Source organism: Tympanuchus pallidicinctus, unplaced genomic scaffold, assembly GCF_026119805.1.
Source record: "Tympanuchus pallidicinctus isolate F22 unplaced genomic scaffold, pur_lepc_1.0 scaffold2, whole genome shotgun sequence".
NCBI classification, from domain to species: domain Eukaryota; kingdom Metazoa; phylum Chordata; class Aves; order Galliformes; family Phasianidae; genus Tympanuchus; species Tympanuchus pallidicinctus.
The window spans coordinates 44,961,209-44,981,560 of NW_026294721.1; the positions used below are offsets into that span (position 1 = coordinate 44,961,209).

A 20,352-nucleotide genomic window follows, 5' to 3' on the forward strand; every position below is an offset into this window, starting at 1 on the left:
GCTCAGTGTAAATAGTTGACACTGGGGGATCAGCACACGACAATGCTGCATTTAAGACATTAATGCTTTTTTCTTTTCTCTTATAATCTCAGTGTTCTTCCAGAGGGTGTTCAGATTGAACAAAACCCTATAATAGTAAAACAAAACAAACTAATGCTACTCATAGCTTTTGTGTATTTTCCTGCCTTCTGGCTAAAGCTGCTGATAAATATTCTTTATAAACTGTACCGAAGGAGGAGAATGGAATATATTTTTTTCTTTTTTACACTTAAAGTATCGAATTCAAAATAACACAATTCTTGACTGTCTGAGGTAAAGTATTCCTCTATTCTTGTACTCCCAAGGATTTATTAGTCTTTTTAACTACGACCAACACAATTTAACCTTTGCTGCCTTCACCTCCGGTAATTTTTTCTGTCCCACCAAAGCCTGAATTACATGCTAATCATAGCAAAATACTGGACATTCTCTTAACTGTGGGCTTAAAAATAATCCTCTTTCAATAGAAAAAGACATAAAATATCTCATTAGACCAATAGCACTACCAGGCACAATCCATTCTATGGTACAAAAAAAATCTATGCTATGCATCACTTCTTCCTGACACCTGGAACTCAGAGACTGAGTGAGCCCCTATTGCTAAATGGAAAGTAGATGCCATATCCTTCCTTGGCCTATTTCTACTTGATTTTAAAAAACAGTTATATTGTATTTGGAGCGCAATAACATAAAAAAACCCCTACAATAATAACTGATTGACATGAAGTCAAGCTCTAAAGTCAGTGTGTGCTCAGAGGATCTGGTTCTCAGCAGCTTTTAAATCCTTCAAAATCATGCTCCATCCTTGAAAGAAGGCAGCTGAGGCTCTCCCTAGCACTACAAACTGTTCTGTGTCCTTCACAGCTTTTTTATCTGATTGACTGTATGTCCTACGTTAGGACCACATCTATACACTACTAAGGACATATAATTCATCCCAAATGATCAAGGATAATTATATGCTTAAAGAGCAATATGCAAAGGTTCTCCTACAGATAATTAAGGAGAAAACTCACAGCTCACCCATGTGGGAAGTTAGCCAGGAAGTGCAGACATACTTTGGGAATTCATCCATTATTTATAATCTGCAGTGTCTTGTCAAAAACCTAAATGAAAAGTTAAAGCTTTAACACATTCTCTAGCATACTGCCGGGCCATCACCTCCCATTAGTTTTAAAGTAACACTCCCATTGGGCCAGATTCATCAGAAGGCTTCCTGGCACCTGCTTAAACCTTACAGACCTCCCTGAAGAGTCAAAGCTCAAGGAAGCTCCTGATCACCAGTCACTGCCTTCACCCTGGGGATCTGCAAGATGCACACAAATACGTATCCAGATGTGAGCCTAGTGGTCAGCCTTGAATGAACACACCTCAGACATACAGACAGTTCTTTCCCTATCAGCTCTGATAGCATGCTCATACAAGTGCTCTAGGTCTCACCCTTGCGATAACTTTTCCACCGGTGTGCATGGATGATGTTAAATGTGATCACAATCTGAACGCCAGAACTAAGCAGCAGTGTTACGTGTACTAGTGGTGACAAAACAGCACCCCTGTTGGCACCATGAACACTGCTGTTTTTTTCCCATAGTAAACAATTTCCCATTCAATTTTCCTTTTCCATTAGAAACAAAAAAACACCACAAGGTTATCATTTCCACTGTAGAATGACCCTACAGTATTTCAATTACAATAGCTCATCTTTAGACCCATTTCTTTCTTCCGGATACCCCTACACTTCTATTCACAGCTGAGGCACAAAACTCAATTAGTTATTAATTGAGGCATGTTAAAATTCATTAACTCTGTGTGTGAAGCTTAAGCTATAATTAACTGTCTTCCTAGGCTTTTGTTCTTTAATCTCCAGGTAGAAGGTCCCATTGTTAATAAGAAAGATAACGCATAATCCTACAATCTCTCTTGTGAGTAGATGACTCAGTTCTGGTGGTGGCAATGTGACATTAACCCCAGCAGGGACTTCTCATGTTAATGGTGTTCTGTCAGATACTGTGTGCCATTGCATGCTGTGTGTGAAGTTGAGCATATTTTGAAAGAACAGAGGCATAACCAATGAAAAAAAATAAAATTCAAAAGGTCACTTGCAACAAGCTTAAGCTGCTACAGGACATGTGTACCAGCCTCATTACTACATGCACATCTTTCCTTCCAGCTTTGCCTCTGCAAGAATTTTCATTTTAAAGAGCTACTAAAAAAGCAGCTCAAGGCAAATTCTTGTTTCACATATGGAACAACATGAAGCCAGCCCTTATTTTAAAGCAAAATGAACACAGAAATTAACTTACACGTTAAGTTCCAAAGCTTCCATTGCAGCATTCCTCTGGAATTTTCATGCACTTCTGTACTTATCAACTCACTATATGGTTGTGCAAGCTTGGAAGGAAGCAACTCAAACCCAAACTACATTAACACATGCCTCTTCCCAAATGGAGCTGCCTTTATGATGGAATTTCACAAGTAGTTCAGGGGAAGCAGTTTCCTGCTTCTATTCCAGGCACCATCTTGGGCAGAAAGAACATCTTAGCTTTAAACCTGAAGCTGGAGAATGAATATAATCAATAAATAATATTAGTAAAAGAAGAACATGAGAAACTGGAATAACTGAAAAGGAAAAGGGGATGTCTTTTGCTTGATCTTTGGTTTAGGTGCTGACCTATGAGCCATAGTAACACAGTATATAAACTACAGGTGAAGTGAAAAGATGAAGAGAAAAAAAAAACAACAGTCGCTTTGGGAGATGGACAGCTTTTCATGCTCAGCCATCTCTTCTTTGTTCCACATAGGCTTTTTGCAGTAATAATCCAGATACTGTGTGCATTGGAAGGACTGCTCACAAGAGGCACAACAAGCAGGCAGGGACAGTGCCTGTATTCAGTGAGACAGGGAAGCCCTGCCTTGAAATGCAGGCCTGCAGCATTTCTCCATCTGTAGGAGGTGAGCTCTAAATGCATTTTCAAAAAGTCAGAAGTTTTCACTCAGAAGGTCAGTGAGTTAGCTGACATTAGGACATCCCTGCAATGCTTACAGTGCCTAGTGTGACAGACAAGACTGGGGAGAAGATCTGAGCAATGCTGCTCTGAGGTCCATCCTCCTGTCAAGCCCTGGGGTGAGGAGGGCAGAAGCCCCAGCACCAGCCTTGTGCTGCCATGAACAGAGGATTTGCTTCACCAAAAGCAAAGGTTCCCATGGAGGGTTGGAAAGCCAGGGCAGGTCAGAGCAAGGAGTGATGGAGCCAGGACTCTGTTTCCACTCTTTCCTCCCGCCCCCTCATTTCTGCAAAGTGCCAGCCTACACATTGGAGCTGGCACAGAGTGAAGGCAGTCTGTGCCAGAAAACAAGTCTGGTGCAGATTATTTCCCTGCTGGAGCAATGAGGAAGCCATAGAGACTTTGGGAGTCGCAATACGGTTGCTAACCCCTTTCCTGCTGCAATGCAATTGTGTGCTTCTTCCAATGGGAGCTCCAGCAGGAGCAATCCAGGTCCCAACCCCAAGACATCTGGGGGAAGGATTGTTTTCCACTTGGAGCTGGAAGAAGCAGCAGCAAAGGAAAAGAAAACTGGAAATCAGAATGCACATCAAGACAATCCAATTTTTGCAGTACCTTGTATGTGTGCTACAATTCGTTCAACTGTGTGGCTTCACATAATGTGAGACACCACGTGCCCATCCACATGGATATGCATTTGACCAGCTGACCTGCAGCTCTGTCTTGTTACAGCATCAAACACCCCAAATCTGCATTTGAGGTCTTCTGTCCATGTGTTCATGACATCACATGGTCAGCCTGGTCAGACACAGACTCACCTGCTTCCCCCTTCTCTCTTCCTGACAAGGCTGTGCCATGGACTTATAGATCTCAGAGGGCTGAAACTCAAACAGTTGCTTTAGGTTTTGAGTCAGCGTCAAAAAAGTAATGAAGAATTCATTATTTCTCTGCATTGAGGAGTCAGGGAAACAAACAGGAAAAAAAAATGGCTGTTACCTTGCACAATTTGTCACATGCCTCTGTATCAATCACACACTTCCTATCCTCATAAGCTGGAGAAATAGCACTAATACCAATATTGATGACGTTGTCAAGTCTTCACAATAGGTGCCTGACAGCAGTGTGTAAGCTAGAGATATGTATCTGGCAATCAATAGCTTGGGAAGTCCTATGTAGAAGCAGCCACTCAGTGCAAATGCATGCAGAAGACACCATGCAAAATGCCTACCTTGCTTTTTTTTTTTTTTTTTTTTCCCTAATATTGAAAGGATTAATGCTTAAGGGAATTACCTACCTCAAAATCTGCTAGAAATATGTGAAGACCAAAACAATTAAGCTATCATTCTGCCAACAAGCATCTGGGGTTGAGAATTAGCTGTTCTGTGTTATGAGAAGAAGCTGAACAGAAAGCAGAGAATGGTAACAATCTTACTACACTTCCAGTCCAAAGCACTGGGAATACTGTGCTGAATTTGATTGTCACTTCTGGGTTTTCCTCATGCCTTAGGCCTCTAAACTAACAGATCACCTTATCGAGAAGCCTGTTTCTGCTCCAAATCCTGGTGGCTTCATTACTCTATCAAAATATTAATAGTGATGTTATAAGATCAACATTTGTTTTGCCAAGAGCAATGAATAATGCAAATAGTAACCACCTAAAATCATTATTGTTTTATTTAAATCAGAGGCTGAGAGCCACCCTCTGATCCTGTGCCAAAAATAGAAGAAAATGAAGTGCATTTAGAGCTGGTGAAAGGTAATGGATACAAAGGCACAGAGAATGAACTGCGTAATTTATCAACAGAATGCAGAAAGTCAGCAGGCACACCACATTCCCCAGTCTGCACAATATGCCATTTTTAAATTTCCTTTCACCTTCAGAGCCCATGTACTCCAGCAGATGAAGAATGCTTGTTTCTAGAAGAAAGAAGTTTTTTGGTTTCCTTCTTCCCAAAAGCAGTGACCCAAAAACTCTATCATTAGTAACAATAATTAAAAGGTGCCATAAGAGGGAGTGTACGGATGATTGCCACTGAAAGGAACATTCTCATTAATTTATTACATATTTTTAACTTGGCTTCATTAGGACATGTCTGATGAAGGCCGTTTAGGACTCTGGGGATATTTGTGTACTTCACTGGCTCCCTTGGTGTTGTCATGAGGTAGGAAGGTAAGAAAAATCTGTTGGCTAATGCACAGTTTTACATGTGTAGCCAGGGAATTTATCAGCTTGTCAGTCTTCTAATCAAGCAGAAGTGCCCTCTTGAAAGTGAGGATCTAATTGCTTCTATTGCTATTCAAACATGAGCATTGAACACTGGTTTCTCCAGTACAAGGAAAATTGTTATCTTTCCAAACCTGCCAGCCTTTGAATGGCTATAGAAAGATGGGAATACTTGAAGCAAGGTGTTACATCCAGCCTGCCTACAGTCATCTTCTGCTCACCAACACATAGCAGCTGAAGAAAGCCACCCCTAAACTCTTCAGCACAGACTTTCTGCATGCCTGATTTTAGGACGAGCCTCTCCAAAGCACAAGCGGTCATTCTATTCTTTCCAGTCTCACAAAGACCATACCCTACTGTGCTCCTAAAGAGAGCCAGCAGATTGGCTATCTCAACAGCAACCATCCTTCACTGGTATTTGAGCACTGTATTCTGTTCAGTTTCTTAGGAGAAACTAGCTTTCCTTGATGGAAAATAGATTTCTTTGATAGAAATCTCTAAACTTTGCTCTTAAATTCTGGAGGCTTTAAATTCAGGAGGTTTTTAAGAAAAGGGTAGATGTGGCACTGAGGGACGTTTTAGTGAGCATGGTAGACTTGGGTTGACAGTTGGACTAGATGACCTTTGTAGTCTTTTCTAACCTTAATGGTTCTATGATTCTATAAATATAGCTTTTAACTGAGGCACTTAAAAGACACCATAGCTCTACAAATGACAAATAATGATAAGCACTTGGGAGAAGTTACCTTGCTAGTCAATATCCATAAAGCAGAGTTAACTAATGATTAACAAACCTAGAAGGTACTAAGTATGCAGGCCTCTCTAATGGAGCAGAAGACAGGGAAATATTAAAGAAGCGCTAACAGCTGGCTTGTTAATACCCTGAGAGCCAATTTCCTACATAAGACACAAATGGGAAGGCAGAATTGTAATTAAGTCTATTTTAAGATAAACAGGAAAAAAAAGTCACCTAATGAATCATATCTTTTATTATACATGTGCTTGGCAACTGCTGGGCATCCAGATTTCTCCAGTTGCCTCTGTGGACCGGGACAGAAGTGCCCTGAGCTTGCTTCTGAGTTTCTGCAAGGGGCTTTCAGCAGTGGGAAATTAAATTAAGAGAAAAGGAGCCTCAGAAAGTTTTTCAGCAGATGTGAGCTGTGGACTCTCCATATGAGGCAAACCAGGAACAGAATATTCCTTTGCCATTTCCACAAAGCCCAGTAGCTGAGTGTAGAGCAGCCACTTCACAGCCACAGAGCAGCATGGCAGATGCTTGGGTGTGAGAATTAAGGCTACATCCTGTGAAGGCAGGACTTGGGCCACCAAGCCCAAGCATCTGGCGTGACTTCCAGTCTTGCTGCTGTCAATGGAGGAATGGACTTTAGGATATTCTAGTACCATCAACTTAGAAAATATACTTCCACATCAGCAATTTTCAACTAAGTTGTTCCTGCTTGTTAGGATCCCTCAAGAGTGCTTTGAGACTGCAAAGAAAACTTGCTAGGACTTATTTCACAGAAGAGAACAAACCAAAAATCACACAAATCTACGAATTGCTTCTAGTTTCATTTTTGTAAGCGGTAGAACTCATTCCCATTTATACTTCTAATTGGAGACAGAAAGAAAAGACTCAGGCCTTTCATCAGATACCATCCGGAGTGAGTTATCAGGGTTAAATCCATGCTGAATGGTAAAAGCAAATTAATCTAGGCTGATAAAGCGTGAGCATTTAGTTGCCAGGAATCCGCTAAAGCCCCAATCTGCAGAGATTTACTCCTGCACTTCATTTCAAGAACACAGACAGCCTGCCTTCCTCCAATCCAGCACAACTTCACTTCATACATTCATATATTTATTTTCTCAAGTGAAATGTAAAGAAAGAACTTTCTACGTGCTGCTGTCACGTAATGCCTGCGTCTAAGAAGCACATACTGAAATGATTCTTTAATTAGCTTAAAACGGCGCTGAATGCATGCATTCATATTTCACCAAAGTAAAATCAGAAGTGCCACCAGTCCTTAAGGTAAATGTAAATTATGTGTGTTTTACATAGAAAAGTAAACCCAACAAAGATGAGTTTGCATGCTTTACACCACTACACATTTGGAATACTGTACTGCATCCAGAAAAAATACCAGTCCATTTCAACTTTCAGTGCAATTCTTTCCAAACCCAGTGATTTTTTATTTTTTTTTTTATCCCCAGTCTGACAGTGTTGGGTGAGTCAGAAAGGTGAGTTGAGACTTTGGGAAAGTAAACTGATTGCTGTATGAGTGGCTTAATGGAGTCCATTTTATGCTACCATCTACTCACAAGCATCCACAAGTCATTACCGTGAGTGATCCATTTCACAGAATCACAGAATTATTTGAATTGGAAGGGACCTTTAGAGGGCACCTGGTCCAACTCACCTGCAATGAACAGGGACACCAACAGCAACATCAGTGTACTCAGAGCCCCAACCAGACTGATCCTGAATATCTCCAGGGACGCATCTCTATATCCATTGCATCTCTAGACAGCTTGTGCCAGTGCTTTATTGCTGGCTCATGAACAAGCTGCCATCCGCCAGTACCACCAAGTTCTTTTCAGCAGGTCTGTGCTCTATTCTTATATCTCTAAGCTTGTACTGATAGTTGGGGGTTGCCACGACTTGGATTTGTTGAACCTCATGAGGTTCACTTGGGCCCATTGCTCAAGCCAGTCTGAGTATCTCTGGATGGCATCCCATCCCTTAGGCATATTGACTGCCTCCTACAGCTTGGAGTCTTTTGCGAACTTGCTGAGGATGCACTCAATCCCACTATCAATGTCATGGATGAAGATATTAAAGAGCATTAGTCCAGTATTGACCCCTGAGGGACACCACTCGTTACTGATCTCCATCCTGACACCGAGCCATTGATCACTACTTTCTGGGTTTCATCTTGCAATCAGTTCCTCATCCATCAAAGAGTCCACCCATTTAATCCGTATATTTCCAAATTGGAGAGAAGGATGTTGTAGGGTACCACATCAAAGACCTTACTGAAGTCTAGATAGATGACATCAATGTCTCAAAAGGCCACTAGGCAGAACCTGCCCAATTAAGGAAGTATTTTCAGTTTAAAGCTTTTAGGCATGCCAACCTGCCTCACTTATAGGAGTGCCGCTGGTGAGGGTTTGGTGAGGATCTGGCAATCAGTGGCCCAAGGGGCTGGGCTGAGGTCTGCTCCAGCTCTAAACAGGTCGAGATGGCTGCCCAGCCCACAGTGTGAGGCAGTGGGACACCTGCAGCGTCACAGCCAGGGGGAAGAGACGGGGGTTTATGACTACCATCTAGACAAATTTTATTGAGAACTTTTATGCCTGTAGGTTTGAGTAGTTTTTATAGAGAGGAGTTCTGAAAACTGCCATAAAATTTTGCCTTGGGGGTTATGATTACATTTGTATCTTTCCCAAACTTATATAAATAAAGACGACAGTTTTTACTGTAGAAGCTTAAAAGGTTAGGGAGGTATTTGGGTCTGTGATGAACCTTTTATAGATGTGATGTTATAAGAATTTATTCTTAAATATCAATAAAAAAATATATAACTTTACATTTCTTGATAAAGCAACAGCTATTAGAATAAGAGCTATCTACGTCAAAGAGGTGGCTGCATTGCTACTGAATTCCTTTCTGTCACAATAATACTTGGTTACATTTCTGCTAACTGGAAACAGTTAACTAATTTGAATCCTATCAAACTAGCACCGTTTTGTTTTCTAAGAACACTTTGTAGTTTCCTAGTGTCAGATGCAAGACTCACATCACAACCAATTTTTATGTTATGATTACATCATTTGGTTATGCAGGACTGGCACCACATATAATTAAACCTTTTAAACTATGTCTTATGATTTTTGTGCAAGTAAAAGAGAAACACAAGGCTAAAAACAAACAACTCTCTGCCATTGGACTCTATAGTTTCCCCTGCCGTGCTTCTGCTGTTTGATGGCCTGTGTTCTCCTGCGGTGGATCTCTCTCCCTCTCTTTCCCTCTCCCACACATCCACACATTTGTGCCCAGAATCAATTGCTCTCCAAAACCTGGCAGTGACAGGATCATAAAATCAAATGCTCCCAGTTTCAGAAGCAGTTCGTACCGGTTAAAACAGACACTGTAACTCGTCTCAGGGAAGCAAGGAAAAACTCAGCGGTGGGGCTCTTTATCAAGATTAATACACTTAGTCTGCAAACACAGAACAAATTGTAAAGTGAACACCTGAACACTGGAAATGAGGACTATTGAACCCATTCTCTCCTCTCAAACAGAATCACAGTAGGATTTTAAATTTCAATGAAACAAATGATAATCTTATTTCAGATAGAAATCTGAAAATCTTATCTTGTTTCAGATAGAATGACTAATTACTGAGGAAAACTCCTTCAAAGCATTCACTGTAAGCAGTTCTTGGTTTGCAGGCACCGCATGGCACAGCGGGGCTCTGAGCACTACACTGCTGCAGAAATACCTTCTTCATCTTAGCACCGAGTGTGCATGTTCCAAAGGAGGAATGCTAATTAAATCTTTATGAAGTTATGCAGTCCAAACCACACTCCCGAATGAAACTTTTTGCCCACAAGTACCTTAAAATAAAACCACACAAACTGGGCACCCTCATTCAAAAACATACATTTTAAGTACTCATAATGAGTTACCATGCTTCGTAATTAGAAATAGACACAAATGAAAATGAAAATTCAGGTCTCCAAACAGAACTATAACACCAAAATTACATGAAGAAGCAAGGGGGGAAATGCCAAAAAAAACCAGCCCCTTTCTATTTCTTACTTATTGTCTAAAAACTCCCTTCTCACTAACCTTGATTTCCTCTCAATCAGATGCTGCTTTAAAAAGAATCATATGCTCCAGTCACAGAAAAACACGGATTTCACAGCATGCCAATGGGAATCATAATATTTACATCTCTTTGTGATACTTTATTCGGAGTTACAGGCATTTTTACTAACTTTTCATACCACACAGAGATCTCTGCTAAGTAAGATTTGAATATCCCTTACCTTACAGACTTCATCTCTTCTTTTGCCTCATGATCATACATTTGATCCACAGATGTACAGGGTTGCTAAAGATACAGTTGTACAGCAGCATCCAATGACGAGAAGAAGCCTGGTGTATGAGGCACTGTAATAGAAAAAGAGATGTGCAGGTTTGAATCATGCCACAGAAAAATGTTTTAACATTTTGTAATCAAGAATATTCCACAGTTGTATTTTAACCTTGTCCATTTGAAGCCTTTGGGGACAGTATGAAAACTTTATTTCCAACGTTCGTCTCTTTCACCTTAACATTCACATTCTACAAAACATTTCAACATACATTCGAGTTCAAGAATCTAAGTTCAACATTTGCTGAAGCACTTTGTCAAATAATGAAGATAACTGTTGGTTGCATTCATCAGTAACCTTAATAGAGACAGGCAGTGGACAGGTACTCTTTTAAGTTACCTGGAAACTAGGTTGCTTTACGGTAACTGAAAATTAAGAGAGCTTTTAATAGCAAAAACATCATTATCAATTTTCCCTCTTTCTCTCAGAAGGAACCAAGGTCTGGGTAAAGCTGAATGACCACAGTGAGTTACAATACAGTTGTCTGAGAAACAGAAAGGCTGCTGACACTTATTATCTGAGCTTTCCTCTCAAACTAGTTTTTTTCCTCTCTTTCAAACTGCAGGATTTGATTCTAAGAAGACATTTGTTTTGTTTCTAAATCTTGAATCAGCAATAGTAGCATGGGAATTTAGGTTAACATCACGCACACAGCTAATGTTGCCATCTGAAAGCTCATGAGAATTAATGACTGAAAATGATTCACATAAAGTGTTACCTAGGGAATTAGAAGGAGAGAGATTTGTTAATACCTTCACCTGTTTTTCTGTATTTTGTGCTGAAACTTAAATCATTATAATTTTGTTATTATCTCTTTAGGTCTTGCTACAGTGATGAATTCCTAATTGGTTAACTATAATCAAGCTTAAAATATCACTGCCTGACACAAAATTTGATTCCAGGCAAAAACAGCATTAAGAAGAGATGTAGTACTAGTAATTAAAAAAATATATAATTATTCTCATTTATTTTTTTTTAAAGTTGGTTGCTATCATTTTAATTACATAAAATTCACTTGTAATGAAATGCATGTGGGAATCTTCTGCCAAGCTAAGACTTTATAAGGATTGCTTGTCCAGTTCTCTGATATCTAATCATCTCAAAGCAGAGGCACAAACTTGGAGAAGATGGGGAGAGAGTGCTAAAGTGAAACCCTTGAACTCTGGATCTGAAAACATTCCTTTCAAAAGAAGAGGGCTCCCTTGCCCTTGTTTTCTACCCCACCAAAACCAAGGACACAAAACTTCACTGAATAGCCTTCCAATAAACTCTTCAAGGTATCTGGAACAACATATTTCATATATATTGACTGGCCTCAAAGGACTGTAGCAGCTAAATATTGCCCAAGGGTAAGAAGAGATTCAGAGAGAGCGAAATATTGCCGGGAGGTGGAAGCTAAAGGCAATATGCACAATCAAAGGAGCGATTGTTACCTTAGGCCATTTTCCTGCCACTGTCTCCAGGGATAACCAGAGTTTGTTTATCGCCCTTAAAGTGTTTCTCTGGAAGCTGAAGAGTTTCTGCAACAAGGACTTAGCGTATAAACACCACAAATCTGCAAGGAAATTTCCTGCTTGGAAGCCTTTGGAGGTGGCAGTGGGCTCTTTGAGCTGCTGTACTGGGATTCAGTCCCCAGAGTTGAACTCACGAGTGTTCAAGCACATGGTGAGCCTGAATTTATTTGTCAGGAGTTGAGCCACTCCATCTGACACCTCCACTGAATGAGGTATGTGAGCACTGTGGGCTGTGGTTAAAATGGTCATAAACACTACCAAACAGCTCCACATCTCTGCTTTGGCAAGGTAATGGGATTGCCCAATGGCTAAAGAGCAGACTATAGCAGAGAGAGAGCAGAATGGAGAGACCTCAGATAGCTGCTGTAATCTGGGCTGCTGCGAACATGCTTTTGGGCTCTAGGGACAGAAAGATCTTCCTAAAGACAATAATTCTGCCACCATTCACCATCCCTGAAGATTTTCAAGAATAGTGGAGATGTGGAAATGAGGGACACAGTTAAGTGGGCATGTTGGTGATGGGGTGATAGTCAGACTTGGTGATCTTAGAAGTCTTTTCCAGTCTTAATGATTCTATGGTTCATTCAGCTCATATTTAAACATTTGAAACATTTCCATCCCCCCATGAATACATTATTCAATCTGCAAAATCCTGATTATTTTTCTTTTTTTTTTTTTTTCAATTTGATGAAATCTAGAATTCTTGCATTAACAGGTGGAATATCAGATCCTTCTCATTCGATTACACAGGCCACATACCTGTAAAGAGCTGCTGTTTCCCATTCTGGGATCTGTTGTATTTAGAGTATAGAGCTATCAAGTCCTAGAAGGGCAAACCTGAACACTAGCCAGCAAAGTTTAATACTGATGGTGTCTTCTCTCAGTTTATTACACATTTTAATAAGGCCTGACTGCTAGAGCACTCAGTAACCTTCATAACTCAGCCCTAAATGAAAGCCGGCAAACATCAGCCCTACATGGGTGCTTAATGGGAGAAAACTGATTTGTGCTTTGTTACAAATGCACCACGGGCATTGTGTCACACAAGCAGAAGGGGTGTTTTAGTTAACCTTTAGGTTTTCCTCATTAAACTGAGTAGCTGCCACTTAAAAAAAAATAAAAAAAATCCTGTCTTTTGAATTGATTGTGACATGACAAAGAGCTAAATGCAGATTTACTGTGTGGCACAGAACCCACAGTCCAGAAAGAATCAATTTTTATAGGCTTGTTTGTTTGTCTAGATCCCTCTTGATTAGCACTGTCACGTAAAAACATTCAAAATATGCAGGATAATGATGGAAAGTCATGCTGCATTTTTACCCCAGAGACACCAGCAAGTGCAAGGCAAACCAGGAACACATGACACTGTCCCAACCAGGAAACCGAGGAGAGACTCCAGCTTCATGGCCTGAATGCAAGCTGGGGGACACTAGGCAAAGCAAATGTCACTGTGCTACCGGGGTGCATCCAGAACCAACACAACTGGGAAATGGCAAATAAGTAGCAACCAAAACAGAATTTCTTCAGAATGCCTTCATACAGTTTTGAATTGTTTCTTTTTATTTATTTGATTCTTAAAAAGAGCTGTTTGATTCAGGCTTGCTTACAGCATTTGCTTGTGCTATGAGAGCATAGATCTCCAAGAATTTAGCCAGCAGAATGGGATTCTGCACATTTCTAGATTTACTCTTGGGCTGTAGAATGAAGTGCCAATGCTGGGAAGTCAGACCCAGCGACCACTTCCAGAGGACCAAAATAGCACTGCCCTATAGTACCATTTGGAGGGATTTGAACAACATCAGCCTAATTTCTTGCCATTTTAGCTGCTCTGAGCAGGAAGGAAGCAGAAGAGTGTCCCAGAGGAAAGGAGAGGTTCATACAATCCCCTACGCCCTATGCTTGCTTGCTTCTAAGTTATTTTGCTCCCTATACTCACCAACAAGCAGTGCCAGATGTCTGAGACTGCCCAAGGGGCACCATCATGTGGCTGTTACCACAACAAGTAGAATCATAAATCATTAAGGTTGGAAAAGACCTCTAAGATCACAAGTCCAACCACCAACCCATCTCCACCATTCCCACTAACCACATCCCTCAGTGCCACACCTCCAGCAACAGTGAGTCCACCAGCTCTCTGGACAGCCTGTACCAGCGCCTCACTGCTCTTCCTGAATGGAAATGTTTCCTATATCCAACCTGAACCTCCCCTGGCACAACATAAGGACATTACCTCTCATTCTATTGCTTTACCTGAGAGAAGAGACTGACACCTACCTCACTATAACCTCCTTTCAGGGGTTGTAGTGAGCAGTGAGGTCTCCCCTGATCATCCTCTTCCCCAGACTGAACAGTCCCTGTTCCCTCAGATGTTCCCCTTAAAACTTACGTTCCAGACCCTTCACCAGCTTCCTTGCCCTGAAGCAACAGTGCAGCAGTGCCAGTGCCTCCTCCAGGTCAGGAGTTGGATTCCTCTGACCTCTCAATTCCCCATGAGGGGTGTACAAACAAGATGATGAAGACTTTGGACAGGATTTTTTGCCAGCATGTATCTTTCTATTATTGTAACAGGTTGGCATCTCTAAAGAGCAAGGAGTGGGTGCCAAGTTTATTACTACCCAAGTTTTATAATTTACAACCTGCACAACGGAAGGCTGAAAACACAGCAATTTTGCAGGGTAATTCTGGGAAGTTACTATCCTACAGCACCAATTATTAAAACCACTTGCACACATTAAAGCTATAAAGATTAAAAATATAGCACATTTGTAATTAAATATGTATGAAATCATGTAATATGTATTATATACCAATGCCATGGCCAGCCGCATGTGCTTCAGCACAGCCCCATGGAAGAACTGCAAACCCCAAGTCCCAAATCAGCACGCATTTTGTCAAAGCCGAGGAACAAGTTTGTCATGCAAAATAAACACAGATGTTCCAAGCACTGACTGTAGCTTTCAGGCAATGGCTAGGAAAAGAAAGTGCTTGAGGAAAATATGCCTCTCAGTGCAAGTCTACCATCTCTGCACATACTGTACTTCGGCATCAGCTGAGGCTGGATGAGTCATTTAAAGGACATATCCTGTTGTTGTTTTTAATTTGGTTTGCTGTTCATTGTATTTTTTCCTCAATGCTCTGTCTTGAAATGTATTCAAATGGCTCCCCATCCTGATGTGCCTGGCACGCTCTGGTGACACAGGCACTCTTTTGTATGTTGCTTAACTAAATCTGCTTCTCGTTTTAGAAAGGCTAGAGTTTATTAGCACCTCAGGCCTTGCTTTGCTTTTTTATTGCAATTGTTTTCCTCTTCTCCCTCATTCAATTCCCCTGAGGAATGAATCATTTTCTATTGTGCTACACACAGGAACATCTTTCCACTTTTCTAACTACTGCATGTGATGCTCATGGTCTAGGTACATAAATGCATGTACAAACCTTAGAAGCGTAGAAAACTTTAAGGTTGGAAAAGATCTCTGAGGTCATCCAGTCCAACCATCAACCCATCACCACATGCCCAATAAACAGTGCCACATCTACATGCGCCCATATGCACATGTGTACAGTGGCATCAATCAACATTCAGACCAGTGTTCATCTTGAGATAAAAGTGCAGTCAGTGTTTCTAGATAGAAATAATATTTATTTTGGCCAGGAAATAAGGTTCAACTGAAGTTACACATACATATATATTTTTTAATTTTGATCATGCCTCTAAAGCATTTCTAAAATGAATCTCCAATTTGCACTGAGCAATGCAATGGGCTGCCTAACACAGAGCACTAAGTTCCTTAGCCTTAGGGAACGGCGTGATGCTCTGGCTACATGAGAAGGATCTCCAAATGAAGATCCATTTTTCCCATGGCCACATGGTCCCATGGGCTTTTTTATTCATTGCCTTAGTTACTCCGAATAGTAATATCATAAAGATGACAATTCATATGCAGTTGCAGACAATTCATATACAAACTGTTGTGAAGCTCACAAACACACAAACTACTCTCAAAGTTACCATCATCTTGGGAGTCAACGCACCATGAAGGGGAACACCTGCGCTTCTGCCTGCTGGCCCTCTCACCTCCCTGAGACAATGGGAGACTTTTTATTCCAAAATTTGACACTTTTGATACCAAAATTCAACACACTGGTTGAAGGACAAGGGGTTGATTCTGCTGGAGAATCAAATTGATGACACAACCCCACAATACTTTCCTGTATTGTTACAGTCCTGCTGGTATCAGTCTCATGACAAAATCGATCTGATAATCAATGGCATGCCAAATGCATATCTATACCTATTTAAAAGCTCATTCAGTACTTTGCATAAAACCAAGTTGATGAAAAGTAGCTGTTAGAGGAAAGCCACAGCCAATCTCTCATCAATTCATATCTGTAAGCTATGCAACATTCTTCATTTGTGGCCCGTTTCTCCCCTCTGCTACCCTGCTGAAAAAGTAAAATCAAATTGCCACCGCTAATTACCATATACACTAGAGCATTTAAGAAGCTGTGAAATACCTTTTCTAAGAAAAATATCATTATGTTCATGGCTGTATCATTGTTTTCATTTTGGAAAACATCTTCCAGAGACTGTTTCTCATCCTTACCACCTGATGCTCTTTTTTCTTGTTTCTTTCACTGCAGTTCAGCATACAATACTAGGAGCTACACTGACCAAAAATGAATGAGTGCTTGAGCCTTCTGACCCTGCTGAGAGGCATGGGAAGGGAGGGAACAGCTCCATCTGCCACAGCTGACTTATCAGAAGATGTCCAGACTGCACAACCAAACCTAAAGAGGAAGTGTCCATGTTCCTTTAACTCACTGCAAGAGATAAACCTGTTCCAAAGATAAGACAAACTTGCACTGAAAATGTCTTCTGGCTTAGAAGTGTTAATTCCAAAAACCACCAACAACAGAAGAACACCCCACTGAACTTTAAAAGATTGTTAAACGGCTGCCCAGGCTTTGGTTGAATTCTAATCGTCAGTCCTGATTGTGGTACCATACCAGCAGTGCATTAGGCAAACAGTGAGTTCACATATATGCTAAGGTTGGTCTCTTCCTAACCATCCTAATTCCAAAAAGGCCCAACAATGTAACTGCAGCAGTGAGCAGTGCTATTTTCAGCAGCATAGTAATGCCTGTGAAAGCCCTCGCAGGGCTGCTGTGTTGTCAGGCACTTTACATCAATGTAATTTAATTCAGTTCCCTGCCCTGAATAAGCTTTTCTGGCATATGCAAGAGTATGTTGGTAAAGCTGTCTGCACAAGGGAGATTTTTCGTCCCATTGTAATTATGCCACAGATTCAGTGGCAGACCTGCAATGGGGGAACAAACCAATTGCTGCAGAACTTAAACAACTAAACAAAACTATGCAACAGAGCATGCATGTCTGGCATCAAATAGTAAATTTGCCTGGAACTTTGAATAGAATCAGCAACAGATGAGAGAAATAGGAACAAATAAAACACTGAGAAACTTCAGTAACAGCAGTGGATGCAGGAAACCTGAGATACTTGCAGAGATCTACTGTGAATAGAGAAAGAAGTTAAATTTGTCAAGCAAATGACTTGCAGAGCATTCTTCTCCCAGCTCTAGCTAGCAGAAGTGAGCCTGAGACAATGGGCAATTCATTACCCGCACATCTCTGTCTGAGCAGGGCAACAGAAGTCATTTGGCGTCTGTAGCCCTAATTAGGTGTCATTAAATGGCCTGATGCTCATTTTCCTGCTGCACGATTGAAAAAGCAATTTGTGTGATGCAGTTGCAGAGGTAGAAGCTCTAAAATCTGCTTCAACTTTGTGTGATGTTTGCAGCCAGAGCAGCAGCAAACTTGGGAAGCAGGGATATACAACTGAGCAGGTTGCGTACACAGGACACTGTATGCAAGTGTGCACAGCTGCTGATGTTCATTTTGCTATTGAAAGCAGCATGCTCCCACAACATACACTGGAGGGAAGGAAGCATAAAATCCCAACATCTGGAGAGCAACCTCCATGAGGAGATATTTTACATCTTTTTGTGTTTTACGCACTGCTTCTCATTACAAGAAAAGAGCATAAGCCACAGCCTGCTGGGGTCAAGGCAGCATTTCCTGGAGAGTCATTCAAGTGCTTCAACATAGGTGTTCAGTGCCTTTCTGCACAGCCTGGAGGCATCCAAATGGAACGTGATGCTCAACGCCTCTGCTCAGGCACGCGAACTGCTGATGGTGTGTCTTCAGCAGGCTCTGCCTGTGCTCCCCATGGCCTCCACAGTCAATAAAAAGAAGTTCATGACACCTCCTTCTTCCCTGCCCAGGTGAGTGCCTTTTTTACTGAACATTTGAACCAGAGCCCTAAAAAACAACATCCAGCATTCTGGAGCTGCTCCAATACACAGACTGCTCAGATTAGATTTGGCTAAACCTAGCCTCATAGAAAAGACCTTTTTGTGGTTTGGGGAGGCACCCTAAAATGGAGGTATATACATATTTTTCTATCCCTAGAACAATTTTCTGTTTGCTTTTCTTTCTACTTCAAGTATTTACCAAAGCACTGGAATAATTGATGCTGTTGCCTCAATGGACACTTCTTTCCTGAAGGGCAATGCAAATGTTTTAGATATGATGTGGGGATATTTTGGAGGCAGACCCAGCTTTTAATTTGGAGGAAGGAATGTCATGTGATGGTTTTTAGAGTTGATGAGTTAGTGTTAGAGGTCCAGAGCAACCAACATCTTCAGAATCACAGCTAGCTGAAGTGCCGCATCAGATCCACAAACAATACAACTGATCACATTGAACCTAATTGAATGTAGTTTAGAAAACTTACTTTCATGTGTCAGAGCTAAAATGCCCCTGAAATTACACATCATTTCCCTAGTGAAATAGCATCTGATGAAATAATCCGTATTTTATTGAGGTAGCAGCCTCCAGATTTTTACAGGGCAGAAGTTGCTGGGTTCATGCAATAGCAACTACAGGGAAAAAGTGCTGCAATGTATAGCCAATGCGACCCACGTTGTGCTGGTCTCTCAATGCTGCAACAGCTTTACAAGCACTTACAATACCCTTAAATCATTTCTTAAGACTGCTTTTGAAACTTGCTTCTTTCAGTAATTTGTTTGTGATGACAAGTGTTTCCAGTCTGGAAGGCAGCCACGGTTCACTAGGCTGAAGGCAGAGAGATACAAGTACAAAACCTGGAGATTTTATCCACTCTTGTACATCCAGTCTTTGCCAATTCCACAAGCAGAAAAGAACATTAGTCACACACCAAGAGGAACCCAATGCTCCACAAATGATCTGCGGTGAACCAAAAGAGCTCCCCAACTAGCAAACCAAGAAAAAAGACATGGCCATGGCTGCCAGCCCACAGACACTACAGCAGTCCAAGAAAGGTTAATCATCAGGATCAAATTCAGGCAGAAAAGGCATTGTACAGCAAAGTGGTATCATGGCCACGTCACAGAAGTTCCAACAAGTCACAGAATCACAGAACCACTAAGGTTGGAAAAGACCTCTACAATCACCTAGTCCAACTGCCAACCAATCTCTACCAGGCCCACTAACCACATCTCCCTGAGCCACATCTCCTCTCTTCTTGAACACCTCCAGGGACAGTGACTTCACCACCTCCCTGGGCAGACTGTGCAAATGCACCACTGCTTTTCCTGAGAAAAAAATCTTCCTAATATCTTACTGGAAAGTCCATAAGGCTCTACCTCAACCAAGACACAGCAATCTTTTTTTCTGAGATTCTCTGTACTGTTTTGTCAGAAATCAGCACTGAAACCATTGCTAGTATCGTTTCATTCACCAATAAAAGAGAAAACAAACCCAAACATTTTCTTGCAGAAAACCTGTTTGTATTTATGTTTTCATTAAGACACTATTTCAAACATGACCTTGATAAAAATAATCACCATTAGCCCTTAAAATATGTCTACAGTAAAGTAGGAGGTGGGAAAAAGAAGAAAGGATTTCAGTTTGTATACATGCAAAGGAAACAACATGAATGCTTTTTAAATATAATTATTCCTTTTTTAATTTATCTTGTAACTGAGTCTTATAAAGTAAATCCCTTCCTGCAGTTCTCACCAGGTGGAAAGGTACAAAGTGGTTTATAGGGAATGCTTCATCAGAAGAGGCAGACACACGTTCATACTGTGATGCTGCCTTACAAGTGAAGACAATTTTCTCTTGAACTAAAACTGAATCATACACCTTATCAAGATATGACAAACATGCACAGCAGCTGCAGATTGCATTTGTGATGGTGGTGGTGATTATTTCTTCAGCAGGGATATGGTTATATAAGGCTCTTATTCTGTGTGGTGGAAACTTTAAAAAAATAATTGCTCTTGCCATGAAAGTCCAACTTCAGAAACAATGCTCTGGTTACTATACATCTGCATTATCCTCCAAACAGCA

The 20,352-nt window shown here is 41.0% G+C and overlaps 1 long non-coding RNA gene across 2 annotated transcripts in view; it reads right to left on the bottom strand.

The window, feature by feature from the left end:
* LOC128080069 (uncharacterized) overlaps nt 1-20,352 on the bottom strand; it is a 222,144-nt gene that overhangs the window by 67,095 nt on the left and 134,697 nt on the right. For both annotated transcript variants that reach the window (XR_008206478.1, XR_008206477.1), the window contains exon 3: nt 10,318-10,441. This is a non-coding gene — a long non-coding RNA (uncharacterized LOC128080069). The remainder of the gene's footprint in view (nt 1-10,317; nt 10,442-20,352) is intronic.